This window comes from Oncorhynchus tshawytscha, linkage group LG02 (genome assembly GCF_018296145.1).
Source record: "Oncorhynchus tshawytscha isolate Ot180627B linkage group LG02, Otsh_v2.0, whole genome shotgun sequence".
Classification (NCBI taxonomy): domain Eukaryota; kingdom Metazoa; phylum Chordata; class Actinopteri; order Salmoniformes; family Salmonidae; genus Oncorhynchus; species Oncorhynchus tshawytscha.
In genome coordinates this window covers 3,947,747-3,962,289 of record NC_056430.1, presented here as the reverse complement: position 1 = coordinate 3,962,289, position 14,543 = coordinate 3,947,747, and positions in this window count along the sequence as shown.

The window sequence follows — 14,543 nt, the reverse complement described above, 5'->3', positions numbered from 1 at the left end:
GCTCTGGTCTAAAGTTGTGCACTACCCATAGGGCTCTGGTCTAAAGTAGTGCACTACTCATAGGGCTCTGGTCTAAAGTTGTGCACTACCCATAGGGCTCTGGTCTAAAGTAGTGCACTACTCATAGGGCTCTGGTCTAAAGTTGTGCACTACCCATAAGGCTCTGGTCTAAAGTAGTGCACTACCCATAAGGTTCTGGTCTAAAGTAGTGCACTACCCATAAGGTTCTGGTCTAAAGTAGTGCACAATTTAGAGAACTGGGTGCCATTTGTGACACAGACTTGTGCTAGCAGTTACCATACACTTCCAGTCATTGCGCTAACGCTAGTTGCTAACACTAATTAACATTAGTTAGCAACTTCCTTCAAATTAAACGCAGAAACATAAGATCATCTTTCTCTGGGGAAGTAGAAGTAGTATAAGGACTCCATTGCCAGAGTGTAGTTTCCTAGGTTTGTATGTGCTGCGTATCCTGACTGCCGATCTCAGTAGTCAGTGTCATTCTAACTTACCAAAGCCAATAACAAATGAAAAATGTATCACCCAGCATGTTCTATTACTGAGAAGATTGTAATTCAATCATTCGCGACAACACAGGTGCCGCTGTAAGTAAGTCGAGTCAAGGATGACGTTGGTGTTAGAATGCGTTCCTTCACGTTCTCTCTCAGTGGTGTTGTTGATTAGTACAGGCCTGATCCTCTCCACTGGGAGTCTCCACTTAGCCTCCACTGGGAGTCTGGGCTGCATCATGTTAACTCTCCACTGGGAGTCTGGGCTGCATCATGTTACTGTAACTCAGCCATAGTCTGTTGTATATAAAATTCCATTCTTAGACATTCAGACATTTGGGTGGAGTGTTCCTTTAAGTAAACTTCTGTGTTATGTAACCATGCAAAACGTAGAAAAGGATACGCCCCTTTTTTCAATTTGCACTTAAAATTACATACTCAAATCTAACTGCCTGTAGCTCAGGACCTGAAGCAAGGATATGCATATTCTTGATACCATTTGAAAGGAAACACTTTGAAGTTTACGGAATTGTGAAATTAATGTAGGAGAATATAAGACAATAGATCTGATAAAAGATAATACAAAAAAAACATGCAACACTGCCCAAATGGGCCTTGTTGGTTTATTAATCAAATGTTCAAGTTAATAACTGTGCACTCTCCTCAAACAATAGCATGGTATCCTTTCACTCTAATAGCAACTGTAAATTGGACAGTGCAGTTAGATTAACAAGAATTTAAGAATTCTGCCAATATCAGATATGTCTATGTCCTGGGAAATGTTCTTGTTACTTACAACCTCAGGCTTATCACATTAGCCTATGTTAGCTCAACCGTCCCACAGGAGACCCACCGATATTGTAGAAGTAGAGTATCATACTAATTTGAGTGTTCCAGATGTTACGTATGAGACCAAGATGGTTGCACAGGGAGGAGTTCAGACCCAGGGTGCTGAGCTTAGTGAAAAGCTGGAAGTGCACTATGGTGTTGAAGGCTGAGCTTTAGTCCATGAAGTGCAGTGTGCAGTGAAATGGTGATTGCCTCAACTGTGGACATGTTGGGGCGGTTTGCGAATCGTAGTGGGTCTAGGTTGCTGGGTGGAGGTGATATGGTCCTTAAAGCCTCTCAAAGCACTTCATGATGACAGAAGTTAGTGCTACGGGCCAATAGTCATTTAGTTCAGTTACCTTCACTTTCTTGGGTACACGAACAATGGTGGACATCTTGTAGGATGTGGGGACAGCATACTTGGATATTAAGAGATTTAATATGTCCATAAATACTCCAGCCAGCTGGTCTGGACATGCTCTGAGGACGCATTTTAGGATGCCGTCTGGACCGGCAGCCTTGCAAGGGTTAACACGCTTAAATGACTTAATCACATTGGTCACGGAGAACGAGAGCACACAGTTCTCATGAGTGGAGGGGGCCCGTGTCGGTGACTCAATGTTGTTTTCCTCGAAGAGGGCAAAGAAGGTTTTTAGTTTATCTATGAGCAAGGAGTCTTGGCTGGTTTTGCCTTTATTGTCCGTGAGTGTCTGGAGCCACATACAGTTGAAGTCAGAAGTTTACATACACCTCAGCCAAATACATTTAAAGTCAGTTTTTTTCACAATTCCTGACATTTAACCCTAGTAAGATTTCCCTGTCTTAGGTCAGTTAGGATCACCACTATTTTTTAAGAATGTGAAATGTCAGAATAATAGTAGAGAGAATGATTTATTTCAGCTTTTATTTTTTACATCACATTCCAGTGGGTCAGAAGTTTACATACACTCAATTAGTGTTTAGTAGAGTTGCCTTTAAATTGTTTAACTTGGGTCAAATGTTTCAGATAGCCTTCCACAAGCTTCCCACAATAAATTGGGTGAGTTCTGTCCCATTCCTCCTTACAGAGCTGGTGTAACTGAGTCAGGTTTACAGGCCTCCTTGCCTACACACGCTTTTTCAGTTTTTCAGTTCTGACCACAACTTTTCTATAGTGTTGAGGTCAGGGCTTTGTGATGGCCACTCCAATAACTTGACTTTGTTGTCCTTAAGCCATTTTGCCTCAACTGTGGAAGTATGCTTGGGGTCATTGTCCATTTGGAAGACCCATTCGCGACCAAGCTTTAACTTCCTGACTGATGTCTTGAGATTTTGCTTCAATATATTCACATCATTTTCCCTCCTCATGAAGCCATCTATTTTGTGAAGTGCACCAGTCCCTCCTGCAGCAAAGCACCCCCACAACATTATGATGCCACCCCTGCGCTTTACGGTTGGGATGGTGTTTTTCAGCTTGCAAGCCTCCCCCTTTTTCCTCTAAACATAATGATGGTCATTATGGCCAAACAGTTCTATTTTTGGTTCATCAGACCAGAGGACATTTCTCCAAAAAGTACGATCTTTGTCCCCATGTGCAGTTGCAAACCGTAGTCCGGCTTTTTTATGGCAGTTTTGGAGCAGTGGCTTTTTCCTTGCTGAGCAGCCTTTCAGGTTATGTCAAAATAGGACTTGTTTTACTGTGGATATAGATACTTTTGTACCTGTTTCCTCCAGCATCTTCACAAGGTCCTTTGCTGTTGTTCTGGGATTGATTTGCACTTTTCGCACCAAAGTACGTTCATCTCAGAACCCGTCTCCTTCCTGAGCGGTATGACGGCTGCATGGTCCCATGGTGTTTATACTTGCTTAGTATTGTTTGTACAGATGAACATGGTACATTCAGGCGATTGGAAATTGCTCCCAAGGATGAACCAGACTTGTGGAGACCTACAATTATTTTTCTGAGGTCTTGGTTGATGTCTTTTGATTTTCCCATGATGTCAAGCAAAGAGGCACTGAGTTTGAAGGTAGGCCCTGAAAAACATCCACAGGTACACATCTAATTGACTCAAATTATGTCACTTAGCCTATCAGAAGCTTCTAAAGCCATGACATCATTTTCTGGAATTTTCCAAGCTATTTAAGATATGAAGGTTTTGCTTGGAAAGATTTTTACGCCTGGTCACAGACCGCTGGTGTGCTCTGCACTGAAATCCACAAGGAAAGGGAAATGGTGAGAGGAAGGAGGAGAGCGCGTAGATGAGAGAAGGAATTATACAATGATCATGCTGTTTGTATGTGGCTGCTATGAAAGTGAACTGTGTTTGTGTGTGATCAGGAGTGTATTCATTCTGCCGATTCTGTTGAAAAACGTTTCTTAAGGTGGCAGTATTCGTAAGTTTTGATGACTGAGGTGCCCGAGGTAAACTGCCTGCTACTCAGGCCTAGAAGCTAGGATATGCATATAATTGGTAGATTTGGATAGAGAACACTCTAAAGTTTCCAGAACTGTTAAGATAATGTCTGAGTATAACATAACTGATATGGCAGGCGAAAACCTGAGGAAAATCCATCCAGGAAGTGCTATTATTTTGAAATGCCTGTTTTTCCATTGAAAGCCTATCCACCTTACACAGACTTATGACGCACAAAGACTTATGACTTCACAATCCCTATGGCTTCAACTACATGTGGCCAGTCTTTAGGCATTGTTTCAGGCTTTTACTCTGAAAATGAGAGAGAGAAACACCACTTTCAATGAGGGGCCAGTGGAAATTTCCAGAGATGTGTCCTGCGCGATCCCGAGAGAGTGCCTGTCTTGTTTTTCCTTTTCTATTGAGGAAGCTATTGTCCGGCTGAAATATGATTGATTATTTATGACAAAAACAACCTGAGGATTGATTATAAACATCGTTTGACATGGTTCTACAAACCTTTATGGTACTTTTGGGATTTTTCGTCTGCCTGCTGTGACCGTGCTTTGTGCCAATGGATTACTGAACGAAACGCACCAACAAAACTGAAGTTTTTGGACCTAAACAGGGACTTTATTGAAACAAACAAAAATGTATTGTGTAACATGGGAGTCTTGTGAGTGCAACCATATGAAGATCATCAAAGGTAAGTGATAAATTCTATCACTATTTCTGACTTTCGTTACTCTTCTGCTTGGCTGGTTACTGTTTGTAATGATTCGTCTGCTGGGCGCTGTTCTCAGATAATCGTTTTCATTCGCTGTAAAGCCTTTTTGAAATCTGACAGCGGTTAGATTAACAAGAAGTTTTCTTTAAGCTGATGTATAACACTTGTATGTTTTAATAATTTTTATTATGAGTATTTCAGTTTTTGAATTTGGCACTCTGCAATTTCACTGGCTGTTGTCGAGGTGGGACGCTACCGTCCCACCTATCCAAAAGAAGTTAACTGAAAACAAAAATAACAAAATGGGCATAAACATACCTGAACTTATCCAATATAGACTCTCGTTTGCTAATGATTACACCCTAGATCAGCTACACGCAAGCAAGATTGTGCAAGGCGGTATTTAACCTCTTCATCCTACTTGAGACGCAGACGTCCCAACTAGAGCTCTGGAAATGCAAATGCGCTACGCTAAACGCTAATAGTATTAGTTAAAACGCAAACGTTCATTAAAATACACATGCTTGGTATTGAATTAAAGCTACACTCGTTGTGAATCCAGGCACCAAGTCAGATTTTTAAAATGCTTTTTGGCGAAAGCATGAGAAGCTATTATCTGATAGCATGTAACACCCCAAAAGACCCGTAGGGGATGTAAACAAAAGAATTAGCATAGTCGGCGCTACACAAACCGCACAATAAAATATAAAACATTCATTACCTTTGACCATCTTCTTTGTTGGCACTCCTTGATGTCCCATAATCAATACTGGGTCTTTTTTCGATTAAATCGGTCCATATATAGCCTAGATATCGATCTATGAAAACTGTGTGATAAACGGAAAAAAATAGCGTTTCATAACGTAACGTCATTTTTTAAAAGTTAAAAAGTCGACGATAAACTTTCACAAAACACTTCGAAATACCTTTCTAATGCAACTTTAGGTATTACTACACGTTAATAAGCTATAAAAATCATCAGGAGGCGATGTAAATTCGATAGCTGGTCGTCTGGAAAAAATGTCCGGAAAAACACCGAGACAATGCATCAAGTTTGTTGGTCGGAGGGAATCGGTTCCCTTTGGTCGGATCTACCAAGAATCAAATCAGAATCAAATGAGAAGACTCTATACATCCTGTGGAAGCTGTAGGTACTGCAACCTCGGCCTCATTTAATACGGTTCACCTTTAACAATGGGTTGAAGTGGCGCATGGATATTTTTTTCCATCTCCAGTGATCAGATTTTCCTGCGCTTTTCGATGAAACAGACGTTCTGTTATAGTCACAGCCGTGATTTAACCAGTTTTAGAAACGTTAGAGTGTTTTCTATACACACATACTAATCATATGCATATACTATATTCCTGGCATGAGTAGCAGGACGCCAAAATGTTGCGCGATTTTTAACAGAATGTTCGAAAAAGTAGGGGGTCGGCTTTCTGTCACTGTCTGTCACCTCTAATGTTTCTCTTGAATTGTGTGCGTTGTAAACTGTCATTCATAGGCTAGGTTGTAGCAACCTCATGATGGGTATAGGGAAAATATGTGTGTCATGTAGAAGCCAAAACCTATCGATGTTACATTTAACTGGGTTGTCATGTTGGTATGAAGGATCGGGAGACAGGCACAGCAATGCGTAATATGGGTTTTTATTTCACCCAAATTACGGCGTGCCATGTAAAGACAAGGGGACGAAGACCAAAGAAACACGTAACAAAAACACAGGGTTGAAACCCAAACAAAAGTGCGAGGAGTACCTCGAATAAATTCCCAATCCACAATGGCACGAAAGCCCAAAACACACAGCACAGGTAGACATTGTAACAATAATCGCTGGCACAATGGAAACCAAAGGGCACATATATACAAATACAATTAGTGGGAATAGGGGCCCGGAGGGATCCGTCAAATGGGAGAATGGAATATGAATGACAGTCATCCAATATGCTGTAATAGAAATAAGGCCATGATCATAAAAAAAAAAAAAATCGCCCTCCCTCTTCTTGAGCGGCACCGACCGCCACTGGAGTCAGTGTCTACGTTGATCTCAGAAGAAACCCAAAAACATTTTCCAGTACGCGTGATCAAAACAAACCTTGAGGCATAGATTCCGATTTCTCAGATCAACATTGAACAGTCCTTAATGGTGATCCATTTATTAAAGTGGCCAATGATTTAAAGTCTGTATGTAGGCAGCATCAAATCTCTGTGTCAGTGATAGACACAGTTTTTCAGTCTCTCGGTCCCAGTTTTGATGTACCTGTACTGACCTCGCCAGTTTTGCCCCGGTGATGCAGACCTCACTACCTCTGGAAACGGTTGAGCATTGTTTAAAGTGGCTAGTGATAGTGCTTTTGGTATTTTTCACAGGCGCTGCTGCGCCTTCCTAATGCTGTCTGTTGAGTTGCCGAGGAACTTAAAACTTGCTACCCTTCGGATGGTCCCGGGGTGAACAGGCAATGGCTCAGGTGGTTGATGTGACTTCCTGTGACATTGGGTGTTGTAGGTGTCCTGGAGGGCAGGTAGTTTGCCCCCGGTGATGCGCTGTGCAGACCGCACCACTCTCTGGAAAGCCTTGCGGTTGTGGGCTGTGCAGTATCCGTAACAGGTGGTGATACAGCCCGACAGGATGCTCTCAATTGTGCATCTGTAAAAGTTTGTGAGGGTTTTAGGTGACAACCCACATTTCTTCAGCCTCCTGTTATTACATAATGCAATAACACAACATAATGCTATAGCACAACATATGCTGCCCATATTTTCCTTGCCCTTGTGGTCTACTGATTGGCCGTGTACAGTAGCCCACGTTATGTCCTGTGTCCCACCGTTCAACAGCCTGACTGGCTGGACTTCTATCGCGTTCCGTGCAGCTTCTATGAATGGCAGTATTTCATGACAGGTGAAAATGCTCTTAGGCCTTCCTTCCAGAGAGAGAGAGAGAGAGAGAGAGAGAGAGAGCGAGAGCGAGAGCGAGAGCGAGAGCGAGAGCGAGAGAGAGAGAGAGAGAGAGAGAGAGGTAACTGCTATCTATGTATTACTGAGTGGTAACACATAACCAATGGTCACATCAATATGAATGTCAACTAATCCAATTATCTTCTGCTGCTGCGAGGAGTGAAGGTCATCTAATTTTTGAATTCTCTATTACACACCGATACTGTACCAGCGAATAGACGTGGGTTCAAATAGTATTTGACTTTTTTTTAAATACTTTTGAGCTTGCTCTAGCCTTCACGGATTGCTTTGCACCAGGCTCAATCAAACACATCACAACTAATACCATTAATAACAGAGTCAGACCCAGGTCACCCAGATAATAATACCATAAATAACGGTGTCAGACCCAGGTCGCCCAGATAATAATACCATTAATAACAGTGTCAGACCCAGGTCGCCCAGATAATAATACCATTAAATACTGTGTCAGACTGTGTCAGATTACTGTGTCAGATTAGCATCTGTGGTGACCTCCCATCAAAACATTACTGAGCCTCTACTGATGATAGGGCAACAGGCTCATAGCCATTAGAGAGAGAGAGAGAGAGAGACACACACTTTGCCATTAGAGAGGGTTGGTGACAGGGAGAAGAGCAGGATTATTACAGTGGGGTGATGGTTGATGCGACTGTGAAATGAAGACCGATAAGAGGGCTAATTTCAGATGATCAGTGACGATGCCGTTGGATTGGAGTTACAGTCAGTGTCATTCAAATCCTCTCTGATGTCTTTGTAACTGATAGTAGAGAAGAGAAGAGGGCTTGTCATCGCAGTCAGGAATAACAAGGTCTGTGTATCAAATGTTCACTACTGCCCTGGTCAAATGGAACCCTGTTCATTACTGCTCTGGTCAAATGGAACCCTGTTCATTACTGCTCTGGTCAAATGGAACCCTGTTCACTACTGCTCTGGTCAAATGGAACCCTGTTCACTACTGCTCTGGTCAAATGGAACCCTGTTCACTACTGCTCTGGTCAAAGGTAGCACACAACATATATAATAGGGTAACATTTGGGATGCAGCAATTTGTCATGTGACGGACCATAATTACTTCCAGAGGTTTCAAAGAAATGGGATTGTGTAAGGAGAGCAGAAAGTTGAGAGAACCTAAAATGTAGCCTACTGCCATGTGCGCATATAATCTGAAGAAATAAGAGTTGATCAATATTTTAAGCTAAATATTTTATGTGGTCTAGACCTACTGGATGTATGAATTTGGGATCTATCGTCCCACAACTTTCCTACAATGTCACGCCCTGGCCATAGAGAGGCGTTTATTCTCTATTTTGGTTAGGCCAAGGTGTGACTAGGGTGGGCATTCTATGTTCATTTTCTATGTATTGGATTTCAGAGGCAGCTGTCTATCGTTGTCTCTGATTGAGAACCATACTTAGGTAGCCTTTTCCCACCTGGTTTTTGTGGGTAGTTGTTTTGTGTTTTTATCGCCTGTCAGAACTGTTTCGGTTATTCCTTTTGTTATTTTTCTATTTAGTGTTCAGTTTCGAATACATTTACGTAATGTTGTGGTGTCTCTCTTGTTGTGATGTGTGTGTTTATTTTTAATCCCAGTCCCCGTCCCCGCAGGAGGCCTTTTGCCTTTTGGTAGGCTGTCGTTATAAATAAGAATTTGTTCTTATCTGACTTGCCTAGTTAAATAAAATACCAAAAAAAGTGCATGTTCTGTTAATATGAATCACCATATTCTAAATGTGATTTGTCTGAGGACCATTAGGTAGACGCCCTAATCAGGTTAAGCACACAATGGGTCTGGTACATTTCTCAAATGTCCGGTAAATTAAAATGTTTCAGGTCAAATGTCCAGACATTTTATTAATGGAAACCCTGCTCTAAAGGTCAAGTGAAGTGTGGTGACACCGATGAAAGGCGTTTCTTGATGTGTTTGATGTTGAGAACAGAGTACTGAAGACGGTAAGGCTATAGGCACTAGAGGCCAGTAGGCCAGTAGGCAAGACGGGTACTTTCCTGGACAGGTTTTTGTGTCGTTATCTCTTGGAGACAATAGTGTGCTGTGTTGGGAGACAATAGTGTGCCGTGTTGGGAGACAATAGTATGCCGTGATGGGAGACAATAGTGTGCCGTGATGGGAGACAATAGTGTGCCGTGATGGGAGACAATAGTGTGCCGTGTTGGGAGACAATAGTGTGCCGTGTTGGGAGACAATAGTGTGCCGTGATGGGAGACAATAGTGTGCCGTGTTGGGAGACAATAGTGTGCCGTGATGGGAGACAATAGTGTGCCGTGTTGGGAGATAATAGTGTGCTGTGCTGGGAGACAATAGTGTGCCGTGATGGGAGACAATAGTGTGCCGTGTTGGGAGACAATAGTGTGCCGTGATGGAAGACAATAGTGTGCCGTGATGGGAGACAATAGTGTGCCGTGATGGGAGACAATAGTATGCCGTGTTGGGAGACAATAGTGTGCCGTGATGGGAGACAATAGTGTGCCGTGTTGGGAGACAATAGTATGCTGTGATGGGAGACAATAGTATGCCGTGTTGGGAGACAATAGTATGCCGTGATGGGAGACAATAGTGTGCCGTGTTCGGAGACAATAGTGTGCCGTGATGGGAGACAATAGTATGCCGTGTTGGGAGACAATAGTGTGCCGTGATGGGAGACAATAGTGTGCCGTGATGGGAGACAATAGTGTGCCGTGATGGGAGACAATAGTGTGCCGTGTTGGGAGACAATAGTATGCCGTGATGGGAGACAATAGTGTGCCGTGTTGGGAGACAATAGTGTGCCGTGATGGGAGACAATAGTGTGCCGCGTTGGGAGACAATAGTGTGCCGTGATGGGAGACAATAGTGTGCCGTGATGGGAGACAATAGTGTGCCGTGATGGGAGACAATAGTGTGCCGTGTTGGGAGACAATAGTATGCTGTGATGGGAGACAATAGTGTGCCGTGATGGGAGACAATAGTGTGCCGTGATGGGAGACAATAGTGTGCCGTGATGGGAGACAATAGTATGCCGTGTTGGGAGACAATAGTGTGCCGTGATGGGAGACAATAGTGTGCCGTGATGGGAGACAATAGTGTGCCGTGTTGGGTGACAATAGTGTGCCGTGATGGGAGACAATAGTGTGCCGTGTTGGGAGACAATAGTGTGCTGTGCTGGGAGACAATAGTGTGCCGCGATGGGAGACAATAGTGTGCCGTGTTGGGAGACAATAGTGTGCCGTGATGGGAGACAATAGTGTGCCGTGTTGGGAGACAATAGTATGCTGTGATGGGAGACAATAGTATGCCGTGTTGGGAGACAATAGTATGCTGTGATGGGAGACAATAGTGTGCCGTGTTGGGAGACAATAGTGTGCCGTGATGGGAGACAATAGTGTGCCGTGATGGGAGACAATAGTGTGCCGTGATGGGAGACAATAGTGTGCCGTGTTGGGAGACAATAGTATGCTGTGATGGGAGACAATAGTGTGCCGTGTTGGGAGACAATAGTGTGCCGTGATGGGAGACAATAGTGTGCCGTGATGGGACACAATAGTGTGCCGTGATGGGAGACAATAGTGTGCCGTGTTGGGAGACAATAGTATGCTGTGTTGGGAGACAATAGTGTGCCGTGATGGGAGACAATAGTATGCCGTGATGGGAGACAATAGTATGCCGTGTTGGGAGACAATAGTGTGCCGTGATGGGAGACAATAGTGTGCCGTGTTGGGAGACAATAGTGTGCCGTGATGGGAGACAATAGTGTGCCGTGATGGGAGACAATAGTGTGCTGTGTTGGGAGACAATAGTGTGCCGTGTTGGGAGACAATAGTGTGCCGTGATGGGAGACAATAGTGTGCCGTAATGGGAGACAATAGTGTGCCGTGATGGGAGACAATAGTGTGCCGTGTTGGGAGACAATAGTATGCTGTGATGGGAGACAATAGTGTGCCGTGTTGGGAGACAATGGTGTGCGTGTGATGGGAGACAATAGTATCCCGTGTTGGGAGACAATAGTATGCCGTGTTGGGAGACAATAGTGTGCCGTGATGGGAGACAATAGTGTGCCGTGTTGGGAGACAATAGTATGCTGTGATGGGAGACAATAGTATGCCGTGTTGGGAGACAATAGTATGCTGTGATGGGAGACAATAGTGTGCCGTGTTGGGAGACAATAGTGTGCCGTGATGGGAGACAATAGTGTGCCGTGTTGGGAGACAATAGTGTGCCGTGTTGGGAGACTATAGTATGCCGTGATGGGAGACAATAGTGTGCCGTGTTGGGAGACAATAGTGTGCCGTGATGGGAGACAATAGTGTGCCGTGATGGGAGACAATAGTGTGACGTGTTGGGAGACAATAGTGTGCCGTGATGGGAGACAATAGTGTGCCGTGTTGGGAGACAATAGTGTGCTGTGATGGGAGACAATAGTGTGCCGTGTTGGGAGACAATAGTATGCCGTGATGGGAGACAATAGTGTGCCGTGTTGGGAGACAATAGTGTGCCGTGATGGGAGACAATAGTATGCCGTGTTGGGAGACCGTGTTGGGAGACAATAGTGTGCCGTGATGGGAGACAATAGTGTGCCGTGATGGGAGACAATAGTGTGCCGTGATGGGAGACAATAGTGTGCCGTGTTGGGAGACAATAGTATGCTGTGATGGGAGACAATAGTGTGCCGTGTTGGGAGACAATAGTGTGCCGTGATGGGAGACAATAGTGTGCCGTGTTGGGAGACAATAGTGTGCCGTGATGGGAGACAATAGTGTGCCGTGATGGGAGACAATAGTGTGTCGTGATGGGAGACAATAGTATGCCGTGTTGGGAGACAATAGTGTGCCGTGATGGGAGACAATAGTGTGCCGTGATGGGAGACAATAGTGTGCCGTGATGGGAGACAATAGTATGCCGTGTTGGGAGACAATAGTGTGCCGTGATGGGAGACAATAGTGTGCCGTGATGGGAGACAATAGTGTGCCGTGTTGGGGAGACAATAGTGTGCCGTGATGGGAGACAATAGTGTGCCGTGTTGGGAGACAATAGTGTGCCGTGTTGGGAGACAATAGTGTGCCGTGATGGGAGACAATAGTGTGCCGTGTTGGGAGACAATAGTGTGCCGTGATGGGAGACAATAGTGTGCCGTGATGGGAGACAATAGTGTGCCGTGTTGGGAGACAATAGTGTGCCGTGATGGGAGACAATAGTGTGCTGTGATGGGAGACAATAGTGTGCCGTGTTGGGAGACAATAGTGTGCCGTGATGGGAGACAATAGTGTGCCGTGATGGGAGACAATAGTGTGCCGTGATGGGAGACAATAGTGTGCCGTGTTGGGAGACAATAGTGTGCCGTGATGGGAGACAATAGTGTGCCGTGTTGGGAGACAATAGTGTGCCGTGATGGGAGACAATAGTGTGCCGTGTTGGGAGACAATAGTGTGCCGTGTTGGGAGACAATAGTGTGCCGTGTTGGGAGACAATAGTGTGCCGTGTTGGGAGACAATAGTGTGCCGTGATGGGAGACAATAGTGTGCCGTGATGGGAGACAATAGTGTGCCGTGATGGGAGACAATAGTGTGCCGTGATGGGAGACAATAGTGTGCCGTGTTGGGAGACAATAGTGTGCCGTGTTGGGAGACAATAGTGTGCCGTGTTGCACATGAATTACTGCAATTGTTAGGCCAGTACAGGAACTGTTGACTGCCCACAAGTGTAGGTTTATATAGGAGGGATCCCCTCTTCTTTCAGTGGGATAGCCTACTGTGGGATAGCCTACTGTGTGATAGCCTACTGTGTGATAGCCTACTGGGATAGTCTACTGTGGGATAGCCTACTGTGGGATAGCCTACTGTGGGATAGCCTACTGGGATAGCCTACTGGGATAGCCTGCTGTGTGATAACCTGCTGTGTGCTAGCCTATTGTGGGATAGCCTACTGTGGGATAGCCTACTGTGTGATAGTCTACTGTGTGATAGCCTACTGGGATAGTCTACTGTGGGATAGCCTACTGTGGGATAGCCTACTGTGGGATAGCCTACTGGGATAGCCTACTGTGTGATAACCTGCTGTGTGATAGCCTATTGTGGGATAGCATAATGTAAGTGCGTTGTCCCCCAACTAACCCCAGCTATCCTCACTAAATGCATTACGCTGCGGAACAATCTGATTAGCTTAGCACTCAGCATTAGCTGCATCTAAAGCCTTTTAGGCAGCAATAACGGAGCACAATTATCTCCATCGATCTTCTCCCGTACACTAGAGGATATGAGGGGTGGGAGCTTGAAGAGCGTTAGTGGTAGGGATGGGGAGTTTTTATTTTTATTTCACCTTTATTTAACCAGGTCGGTTAGTTGAGAACAAGTTCTCATTTACAATTGCGACCTTGCCAAGATAAATCAAAGCAGTGTGACACAAACAACAACAACAACAGAGTTACACATAAACAAACGTACAGTCAATAACACAATAGAAAAATCTATGACAGTGAATGTGAAGAAGAGGATGTTGGTGAGGGGGGGTCCATTTTTCACACAGCCTTGTCCCTATCATACTGTATAGCTGTTGAGTTGAGAGGAGAAAGGGGAGAGGTTTGGAGGTTTCATTTAGACTACTCAGTAGTGAAGTAGTAGCGAGTAGTGGTCTAAATTACTGACTCGGATATGATCAACTCTTTTTTTTACTGACTTGTTCAGTAAAACTAACAAATCTTTCAACTTTTACATGTTATTTCTTACACAAGCATTTCGCTACACTCGCATTAACATCTGCTAACCATGTGTATGTGACAAATACAATTTGATTTGATTACGGCTCATTTCGTTCGTTTGAGTCAGTAATACCCACAGCACGCTGAACCCACTACTAATGAACGATGAACTGAAAACCCTGTATATATAGTAGTGATTCGTTCACATGAGGGGCTTGTTGGAACTGGGAAGACGTACATTTGTTGATTGCTAGGTCATGCAAATAAGATTCTTTATTGGTACATTGGAAACTAGGTCTAGTTGTGGCCGCAACTGGACTAGATTGTGTATGACTCTTGGCGGAGTCCATTTGCTTGACTGCTGTCAAAACTTCTGAACTTAATATTGTTCGCTAACTGCAGCATGACACCCCAAACGATTTG